The sequence below is a fragment of the Panthera uncia genome, chromosome E3, assembly GCF_023721935.1.
Source record: "Panthera uncia isolate 11264 chromosome E3, Puncia_PCG_1.0, whole genome shotgun sequence".
Taxonomy (NCBI): domain Eukaryota; kingdom Metazoa; phylum Chordata; class Mammalia; order Carnivora; family Felidae; genus Panthera; species Panthera uncia.
Window position 1 is genome coordinate 33091681 of NC_064815.1, and position 10232 is coordinate 33101912.

The window sequence follows — 10232 nt, forward strand, 5'->3', positions numbered from 1 at the left end:
AGGCCCCGCCCCTCGTCCACCGCTGCCCCGCGCGCCACCCGAGTCGCTGTTCCGGATCCCGCAGTGTTGCGGCTGCGGGAGCCGCGGGCTCGCCGCCCCCGCGCCTGCACCTGTGCCCACAGGTGTCGTGCGCCCCGCGTAGTGACAGTCCTCCCGCTGAGGAAGCCTGCCCGAGACCACCCCTGTTGCCCACAACGGCGCTCCCTGGCCTCGTTGCTCTTCTCCCTGAGCACCTACTTCCCAGGTGGCCGGGCGCGCAGGCCCTCAGCCCCATCAGAGCCCTCGGAAGACAAAAGGAGTCGAGCTGGAGTACGCTCGCTCTCCGAGGACAGGGCGCTCGACGCTAGGGCCAGCCTCAGGGTCGCGGTGTCTATCACAGGAGATGAGTGAATGCATCACAGTGCCCACCACCCTGTCCGAGGGCAAGCAGGCCCTGCAAATGAGGGAAGGGCACCTGGCATTGCCTCCACCCCGGGCCTTAGACATCCCCAGGAATTTCTCTTTGGATAAGGAAGATTCTTCTCCATCATAGGAAAGACAGCAAGGTAAAATGGTGATAAGTGGCTTTGACCTACGTCCTCTGTGAAAGTCTCAGAAACTCAGGAACCTGGGGAACGGTGCCCAGCTGAAGCCCCAGCTCATGGTTTCAGTGGGGAAACACAGGCCCAGCAAAGGCAGGCACGGAAGGATATTCTGGTCTCAGATCAGGGCCCAGCTCCTCCAGGAGAGAGCAGCCTGGTCCTGTCCCAGGTGGAGGACAGAGCTAAAGAGAGGACCCCACTGTCAAAATCCAAAACAAACAGAGACCAACCTTGCAAACTCCCTGAACAGACACCACCAGTTTGGTCATACCAACGAAGCTGAAGGTAGCAGATTTTGCAAGGCTAAGTTGACCCAAGTCATTTCTTGCTGTGCCTCTGAAAATCAGAAGCAAGGCTTACTCTCTTTTCCGAGGTTGATGTGAAAGGGCCACTAGCCAATTCCATCGCTTAGGAAAATTCTGATATGAAAACAAATCCCTGTGGAGAATGAACACTGTGCCTTCTCACCATAGAAGCTGCTCTTTAAGGACACCCCCCTGAGCCCTATTCCGTGTTTTGGTTTGAGTGTTCCTGGATTTTCCAACTGTCTTTTTGGTGTATACACAACAAACTCAATAATGACGGCTTTGGCCATTCGTTGGTTTTATTTACTTCTGTTACATAGGGACTTTTGACGTTTCATGGTGTCAGAAGTGGGATTCAAACAGAAGACAGCCCCCCACCCCCACCCCACACACAGACCCCGAGGCTGCTGAGCAAACAGACCCTGGCACCCACAGAGCCCACTGAGCTCACCACTTTCTTGTCGACCCTGAAGAGTGAAGGTGAGTCTCTCGAATCTGAGCTCTCTCTCTTAGGTTCTAAGCTGCCCAAATTTATTGTGCATGCCTGCTCAGATGGCCAGTGTTTGTGTGCAAGACTCTCTATTTGCAGCCTGTAAGGACCCTTTTGGAGCTGTGTTTTGGAGTCATTTTGTCCTTTAGCAGCTTCTGTTTGCCAATCAAAGAATGTATTCCATTTTCTCTCTCTTGTTTTTGAATAAGCTATGAAGGAGATGGGTTTTTGTTGTTATTGTTTTGTTTTGGTTTTGGTTTTGGTTTTTCTTTGGGGGGGGGGGGGTAAGGGAGAAAGGAAATAATTTTGTCTTGAATTAAAATGAGTGTTCCAGAATAAGAAGGGAAAAAGGACAAGATCTAAATGGTTAAAGAATGTTGCAGGTTTGTGGAAAGAGATCTTGAAAAAGGAATTTAATGTGAAGTCAAGCTAAGATTGGAATGGATTTTTTTATTTTTATTTTTTTTTCTTTTTCAACGTTTATTTTATTTTTTGGGACAGAGAGAGACAGAGCATGAACGGGGGAGGGACAGAGAGAGAGGGAGACACAGAATCGGAAACAGGCTCCAGGCTCTGAGCCATCAGCCCAGAGCCTGACGCGGGGCTCGAACTCACGGACCGTGAGATCGTGACCTGGCTGAAGCCGGACGCTTAACCGACTGCGCCACCCAGGCGCCCCATGGAATGGATTTATTTAACTTAAAAAAAAAAAAAAAAGATTTTAGGAGAGCCTGGCTGGCTCAGTCAATGGAGCATGCCACTCTTGATCTCGGAGTTGTGAGTTCAAGCCCTGTGTTGAGCGTGGAGCCTACTTAAAATTAAAAAAAAAAAAGGGGGGCGGCTGGGTGGCTCGGTCGGTTAAGCGTCTGACTTCAGCTCAGGTCATGATCTCGTGGCCCATGAGTTCGAGAGCCATGTCGGGCTCTGGGCTGATGGCTCAGAGCCTGGAGCCTGCTTCCAGTTCTGTGTCTCCCTCTCTCTCTGCCCCTCCCCCGTTCATGCTGTGTCTCTCTCTGTCTCAAAAATAAATAAACGTTTAAAAAAATTAAAAAAAAAAGAATTTTAATATCAAAAGTACATGGTACAAAATTAGAATTTGGTTTCTGCTGTTAAAATCACATTTTTTTTTTAGATTGTCAGTCTGCCCCTAACAAGAAATTGTAAACAAAGGTGTTTCTGTACTTTTAATGTATTTTGCCTGCAAAGCAAAGATTCTGTATTTTATGAAAATAATTTCATGTGCTTTGTCCTTACCAAGTCTTGGATTAGGTAGGAAAATAACTGAGTCCTCTGTATTAAAAGAACTGAGTTTCATTTTTGCAACTCTAACTTTCTGTACCTGCCTCTGAAATTTTAATTGTCACTTGGTAGGAATGAATAACTAAGTACTTTACTGTTTTCACAGTGAACTCTGATCCTGTTTGATCACGTGTTTTAAACCTTTGGATATTTTTGACAAATTTCTCACATATCAAATTCTAAATGAAGTCCTTTTGACCCCAAACTAACTTCGGGATTTTAAAAAGGATTCCTAGACTATCTCAAAAGATTTGTTCCCTCTCCTTATAAAAGAGATGCTGAGCAAATTATGTTTTGTTACATTCCATGGGAAGCATTGTCAAATAAAAAATGAAGTCTTTAGCTGATATCTGTATAAATATATGTTAGTGATATAAGCATTCCAGAATTTCTATGAAATTCTTAAAGTCTGACATGTCTTGCTATAATGTTATCAGTCATAATTCAGGTTATTGTTTTAAAATGTATGTCACATAAAATAACCAAATTTCTGGGGCTTCTGGGTGGCTCAGTCGGTTGAGTATCCAACTTCAGCTCAGGTCATGATCTCAGAGTTCATGAGTTCGAGCCCCACATCAGGCTCTGTGCTGACCTGCTTCAGATTCTGGGTCTCCCTCTCTCTCTGCCCCTCCCCTGCTTGCTCTTTCTCTCTCTCTCTTTGTCTCTCTCAAAAATGAACATAAAAATTTTTTTTTAAATAAGAACCAAATTTCCTTGTCAAAGGCATTATAATGAACTCTCACTACATCTTTAACCATGGCCATTTTTAAGCCTTTTGCCATTTACAGACACTTACTGTTTTATTCTGAGAGAAAAATAGGCTTCGATAATTAATCTTTGTGGATATCAGATTCTAGTGCTGTTTCTTGTCTCTGAGATTTTGTTTTCTACCTGTAATCTGGACTGGATCCTGAATTCTTCCAGTTTCCTCCAAAATTTGGCTAGAATTCTCCAAACTAACATTTCCAATTCTCCCATTCTCTGGACTTGGAATCTTTATGAAATTAAAACCATCCTTTGCCCAACGCTGGACAACTCGATGTCAACTTCGGAGAGCTCAGCACAACAGCTCGTGTGTGGACGCGACCCGTGCCTGGGGCCGTGTGACTGCTTGGAAAGATCCCCAGGCACATTCATGCCGCAAGCCAGAGAAACGGGTCAGATCACCACTGCCCTGCTCTCGCCTCATCTGAAGAGTCTCCAACCCCGACGTCTGCAAACTCAACTGGCCACTCTCCAAACACAGAAACTGAATTTGTAATTTGCTTGAAGTATTAACCTTTTTCTTTTGTTGCCGTAGAAATGTCTGTCGTTAAACTACCCGCTCGCTCGCGTCGTATAGAGACCTGATTTAGATGGAGCCCAACTGAGGCACTGGCCAACACCCTCAAGTTCACCCTGTCCTGAGCAACTGTTGGGCGATGCGACTGTTAAGACATTATGCATGCTTTTGAAAAATAACTTTAAAAAAATATAACCCATTTAATGTATTTGAATTGTGACATCTTCGCTCCTGGGAACCTCAGTCCTCGGGTATTGCTGCCCTTACTGTCATCCTGCTGGCCTCTCCAGTATCTTGTACACTCTCCAGGGGTTGAAATGCGGTAGGCAGCTCCTGGTGTGCCGAATGGTACCCATTAGGACCAATCCCCTGGATGAAATCAACAAGAACCACAGAAATGACGGAGACTGTGACCACGGCCCTTGGGCCTGAGGACTCAGCAAGTCTGAAGGTGAGGGAACCCCACTGACAGAGCCACCAGAAAGGGGACCCCTCTGTCAAAATCCAAAACAAACAGAGACCCACCTTGCAAACTCCCTGGACAGATACCACCAGTTTGGTCATACCAACGAAGCTGAAGGTAGTGGATTTTGCAAGGCTAACTTGACCCAAGTCATTTCTTGATTGTGCCTCTGAAAATCAGAGCAAAGCTTCCTCTCTTTCCCGAGGTTGATGTGAGAGGACCGCTAACCAATTCCCTGCCGTTTAGGAAAATTCTGATACGAAAACCAAACCCTGTGGAGAATGAACACTGCTTTCTCACCATAGAAGCCGCTCCCTAAGGACATCCCCCCCCCCCCGAGCCCCATTCCGTGTTTTGGTTTGAGTGTTCCCGGCTTTGCCAACTGTCTTTTTGGTGTATACACAACAAACTCAACGATGACGGCTTTGGCCATCCGTTGGTTTTATTTACTTCTGTTAGGTAGGGATGTCTGGCGCCTCCCAAGTCACGTGGCCCACCAGCCCACCAGCGCCACCCCCCCCCCTCCCCAGCACTAGGATGGGAAGCCGAGCCCCTTGACCGTTCCTGGGTCCGTCTTGCAGAAAAAGCGAGCTGCCTCAACGAGGCTGCACGTCTGAGTTCCGGACGAAGAGCGGAGGAAACTCGCCAGGGCTCTGGGGGCGACCACAGGCCTCCCGTGGGCACGGCTGCACCTGCTGAGGGGCGTTCAAGAGCCTCAGTTGCCTTGTGGGGGGGATTCCAGGAAACAGGCAGGAGAAAGTGCCAGGAAGTTTGTGGGCCTGTGGTCCACGGTTAGCGCCGCAGAGTGGCTTGGTATTCAGGAAGCCGCCCGGAGAAATGGGCCTCTTCCTGAGCGACCTCGTTCTCACTGGGCGTGCCGGGCCTCGGGGGCTAACCGGGCACACGGGTGTTTGCTGACCGCCTCAACACCGGCCCACCGCTCCAGGGTCGATCCCCCACCCCCGCCCCGACGTCCCCTCGGATGTGCAAGGGGCCTCCTCAGAGGAAAGCTGGGGCTGCCGGCCCCTCGGGTTGTGAACGATTTGGTTCCTCACGTCCACTTTCCCCTATCTGGACCTCAGCGTCTTCTAGAACGTTTGGTTTCTGAGAGCAGCTCTGAGGTTCTCCCACATCAGCTCCCCGAAGGCAGGAAGAGCCGGACCCTGGGCGGCTGGGACGAGGTGGAGGGTGCAGGTGTGACCCGGGCACTCCTCACTGCACCGTCCTGGCCTCAGTTTCCCCAACTGTAAAACGGGCTCAGTAAAATAGAAGGAAGGTGGGTTTTTCAATGAGTCATGTAGAAACAGCGTGACGACCATTTACAAAAAGAGGTTCACACCGCACATCAGTATTGTACATTTCCAATGGACCAGAGACCTGATGGTCTTAAGAAGAAGCCGTTAAGTGATGAAAACCTTCTGGAAATGGGCTGTGGAAACGCTTGCACAACGAGAACGTACTGGGTGCCACTCAGCTGTGCGCTTAAAAGTGGTGAAAATGGAAATCTTGGGGCGCCTGGGTGGCCCAGTCAGTTAAGCGTCCGACCCTTGGTTTCAGCTCGGGTCATGATCTCACAGTTTGTGAGTTCATGCCTCACGTCAGGATTTGCAAAGACAGCCCGGAGCCTGCTTGGGATTCTCTCTCTCTCTCTCTCTCTCTCTCTCTGCCCCTCCCTGCTCTCATTCTCTCAAAATAGGTAAATAAACTTAAAAAAAATAGTAAACCTTATAAATATTTTCCTGCAATAAAAAATGAATTTAAAAAAACATTAAAATATTTGCAGAAAACACGAATGACTCCTTAGAAAACTTGGGAGCAGGAAAAATGTTTTTAAATCACAATTAAAGACCCAGGCCCTGGGAGTGCCTGAGTGGCTCAGTCGGTTGAGCCTCCGACTCTTGATTTCAGCTCAGGTCATGATCCCAGGGTCATGGGATCAAGCCCCACATCACCATGCTAAGCATGGAGTGTGCTTAAGATTTTTTTTTTTTTCTCTCTCTCTCTATGCCCCTCTCTCCTGGTCACCTGCTCTTTCTCTCTAAAATAAACCCCCAGACACACTAAAAAAGATTTAAGGCAAAAATCACCATAAGCAAAGTCACAACACAAAGTATACACTAGGAGAAAATATTGGCAACCCACATCACAAAGGTCTATCTCCCTAATCTACAAAAGGCTCCTAGGAGTATAAAAGGAAGCGATAGAAAGGGGCAGAGGATATGAACAGATCCCTCAGGAAAAAACATAAAATGACAAACACAGAGAAAGCTGGGTGTGATCAGAGCGGTGCACGTTCACACGGTATCCAAATCCCATTTCGCAGCCATCAGAATCCAGAATCAGGCGTCGCCGTCGGGCAAGGCGTGGGGAGCAGGCGGCCGCGGCCGCCGGTGGGGGTGCAGGAGGGGAATCCGGGGGCTCCTTCCCCGTGGACCCTGCCCGTCCCCAGACCCGGCCTTCCCCCTCCCAGGGCTGGCTGCCACAGGCGCACCTGCTCACGTGTGAGACCTGGGGCGCGCGCGGCTCATCGCGGGGGCGCCGGTCGTGACAGCAAAAGGTGAGGCGGCCACGTCCTCGCTAAGGGATCGGCCAGGTGAGCGGCGGGACGCGGGCACCCGGGCGCCCCACGCGAGGCACACGCCAGGTCACGTGCGCGGGCGCGTGAGTCTCGTGAGCGCCGCGTGAGTGGGTGGCCTGCGCCACCTGCGGCGCCAGGAGGGAGGGAGACCCCCGTGTGTCCGTGTGTCTGTCTGTACCTGCCAGGCGGACGCCGCAGGAAGGACAAGGTCAGAACGAGCGTCTGCCCGCACCAGATAAAGCGCCCGTCGGAGCCCCCGGGGAGCCCCGGCGAGAGGCGCCACCTGCCCCTCGACCAGCTGTGCGCGCGGCCCCGCCCTCCTTCCAGAGAATCACACGTTGGCAGCGCCGCCCGGCGGACTCCGGTGGCCCTGGCGGAGGTCCGGGGAACGGGAGGGACCCCGAGGCCCCGAGTTTGACTCCTCCGGGGGAAGAGGAGAGGCAGGGGCCAGGCCAACTCCAGCCCCCCCCGAGGGGGCACCCTGGCCCCGGAAAGGTGGGGGTTGGGCCTCGGACAGCCGGGCCTGGGGGACCAGGTAGGGCGGGCGAGCCGGGCCCTCTGGGAAGTCAGCGGGGCGGGGTGTTTGCGCCCCACGCCCTGTGAGGGGGAAGCCTTTGCAGGCGGATGTTTGCTGACCCGGAACGGATGAGTCATGCGTCAGCGCAGGGCAGGCGGTGCTGGTGCTCGCGACGCCCTTTCCTCGGCCCTCCCGGCCACGACTGCCCCGGAGGATGAAGCTTGGCAGGGGAAGTCCCCCCTCCCCGCGCCCGGGGAGCCGGCAGCTCTGCCTGGGCCGGGGTCCACCTGCTCTCAGGGCCCGTCCTCAGCCTCGCTGGGGAGTGTCCAGGGCCTCAGCCCGTCCCCCCGCGTGCGGGTCCCACCCGTTTCCCTGCACCGGACCCCTCCCCCCCCCAACCCTGGGTCCTCTGCCAGGAAGCAGCGATGGCTACCGGCTGACTTGGGGGTGGCCGAGAGCCGCCGTCTGCTTGTCCCGGGCTCACTTCTGGGGTGGAGGACTGGGTCGGCTGGGCTTGGGGAGGGGCCGGTCTGGAAACCATCTTTCTTCCGCTAGTGGGGGGAGAGGGGCCCCTCCCTCACCGCAGATCCGGAGGGAGCAGAATTTGTCTCCCCGGCGCTCCCCTGGCACTGGGCGCCTGTGTGGCCTCGGGCGGGACGCCCGATATCCGAGCCTGCCTCCACGTCCCTAAACTGAGAGGAGGACTGCCTGAGGGTCAGACGCAGCGAGCTCTTTGTAAGCTGCCGAACGCTCCCGAACGAAAAGACCCCCGTCGCCAGGATGATGGTATTGATGAAGTAATAAAGTTGACATCCATTCGACCGGGTCAAGATTCCTGAAGAACAAACTTCTCCCGACCCCTCCCACCTGCCCCGGGCGGCAGGTCCGTCCTCTGTGCAGTCCGGCGAGGTTCCTGCTGCCTCCTGGTAGAATCTCCAGCCTGGTCGGCTGCCAGCAGGCCCCTCAGACAGAGAACGGTCTGGCACCGATGTGACTAGCGGCAGTGGAAGTCTCAGCGGGACAGCCATCTTCGCTCGCCCCCAAACGACCGCAACGGTATCGATGAGCAGCCGCGGATTCTCTCGCTCTCGTGCCCCAGACCCCGGGGGAGGTACTTACTGTGGATTCATCAGACCCTTCCGAGGAGCCGGGCACGGGGGCTCTGCCGTCTCCACGTGACGGAGCGTCAGGGAGCCAGGACTGGGGCCTGGACACTTGTGAGCAGCGGGACTCTGGTTCCGGCGAGAGGCCCGGGCACAGGCATTTATTCTGGTCTTGCCAAACGGAGACAAGCTGCGTGTCCACGCCGGAGGGCGTGGCCCTTACCGGGGCGGCCGAGAGCCAAGCTCCGTGACCATAGCAAGCTACACCTTCTAGGGATGCCGGGACGGTGCCTTCCCACCAGGAACCTGGCCAGACCTTCCCCACGGCCTTGGCCGACAGAGGACGGCGGGCGTTACGTCCGGCGTCTCGAAGGCCGGGTCGCGAAACAAATTGTCGCGTTTTCCCAAACGCCAACCATTTCTCCCGCTCTCCAGCCCCGGCTGGGCGTCGCACGATTCAGTTCTGTCTGCACTAGGCACTGGCACAGAGCACAGGTGAGGCGCTCCGTCCCCAAGCTGCCCCCATGTCCCCGGACGCCAGCGCAAGCCCCGGGTCCCCAGGCTGCGCCCGTTGCTGCCCGGCTGACGACAGATTCAGGGTCAGTAATTCTCTGCGATGGAAGCCATCACAGTGCTGCTCACGATGTGAGAGCGTCACGCGTAGGGTGACAGCGTTACCGTAAGGGAAACAAGGCAGGAACAGTCAGAGGAGGACACGCATCAGAGGAGGACACGCATGGACCAGAAAAGAGAAGAGGGACGAGGGCCTTTGCGCCCTGCCCAGGCACATCCTCCACATCCGTGGGTTTGCCCATCGCCCCGGAGCGGCCGCCTCCACCCCCTCCCTGGGGGCCCAGGCCTCTAATCACACCGGCCACGGTCACGGCCTTCCCCCGCCCCCGAAGCTGACGGCCCCACCAGTAGTCACCTCCTGAGCGCAAACTCAGGTAAGGTCAGGGCGGGCTCATCGGGGATGACAAAAGAGGTTCCAACCATTCAGGAAACACCAAGGCTTTTAGGAACCCGGGGGGAAGACGGCCGTATCTTTCTTATTTTAATGCATCACAGCGCAAAGCAGCTCTGGGAACCCAGAGCCACGTGGTGCGGAAGCCCGAGTCACGAGCAGGTGAGCAGGGACGCTCAAGGACGAGAAGCACCCAGCCGAGCCCCGTCGACCCGGCCGTAACACATCACAGCAGAGGATCCGGTGGAAGCGTCGGTTGTAAATGATCGATACCACGAGAAACGCCAATTTGCACCTGACGTCAAGATGCCAAGATCTGGACACTCCTTTCTGTGCCTCCACTGAGCCCGAGGTCACTTTGGACCCGCCCCAACCTGGGACACCTTGTCCCTGACCAGAATGTCGGCACCGAAAGTCAGGGCGCGGGGCGCAGGACGAGTGTGTGGTGGCACTTTTCTGCGAAGGAAACACGGGCTGCGGCTGCCGTCAGGACACCGCGTGGAATTCCTCGGACGTTTATTTTACGTATTTATTTACTTTTAAGAAAAGCGAAGGAGGGTCTTTCTCTCCTTTCAAACCTACTAATATGCTCTTTGCAGAAAACTTGAAGCCCAAACAAGGAAAGAAAACCACGTGTAGCCCCCCCCCCC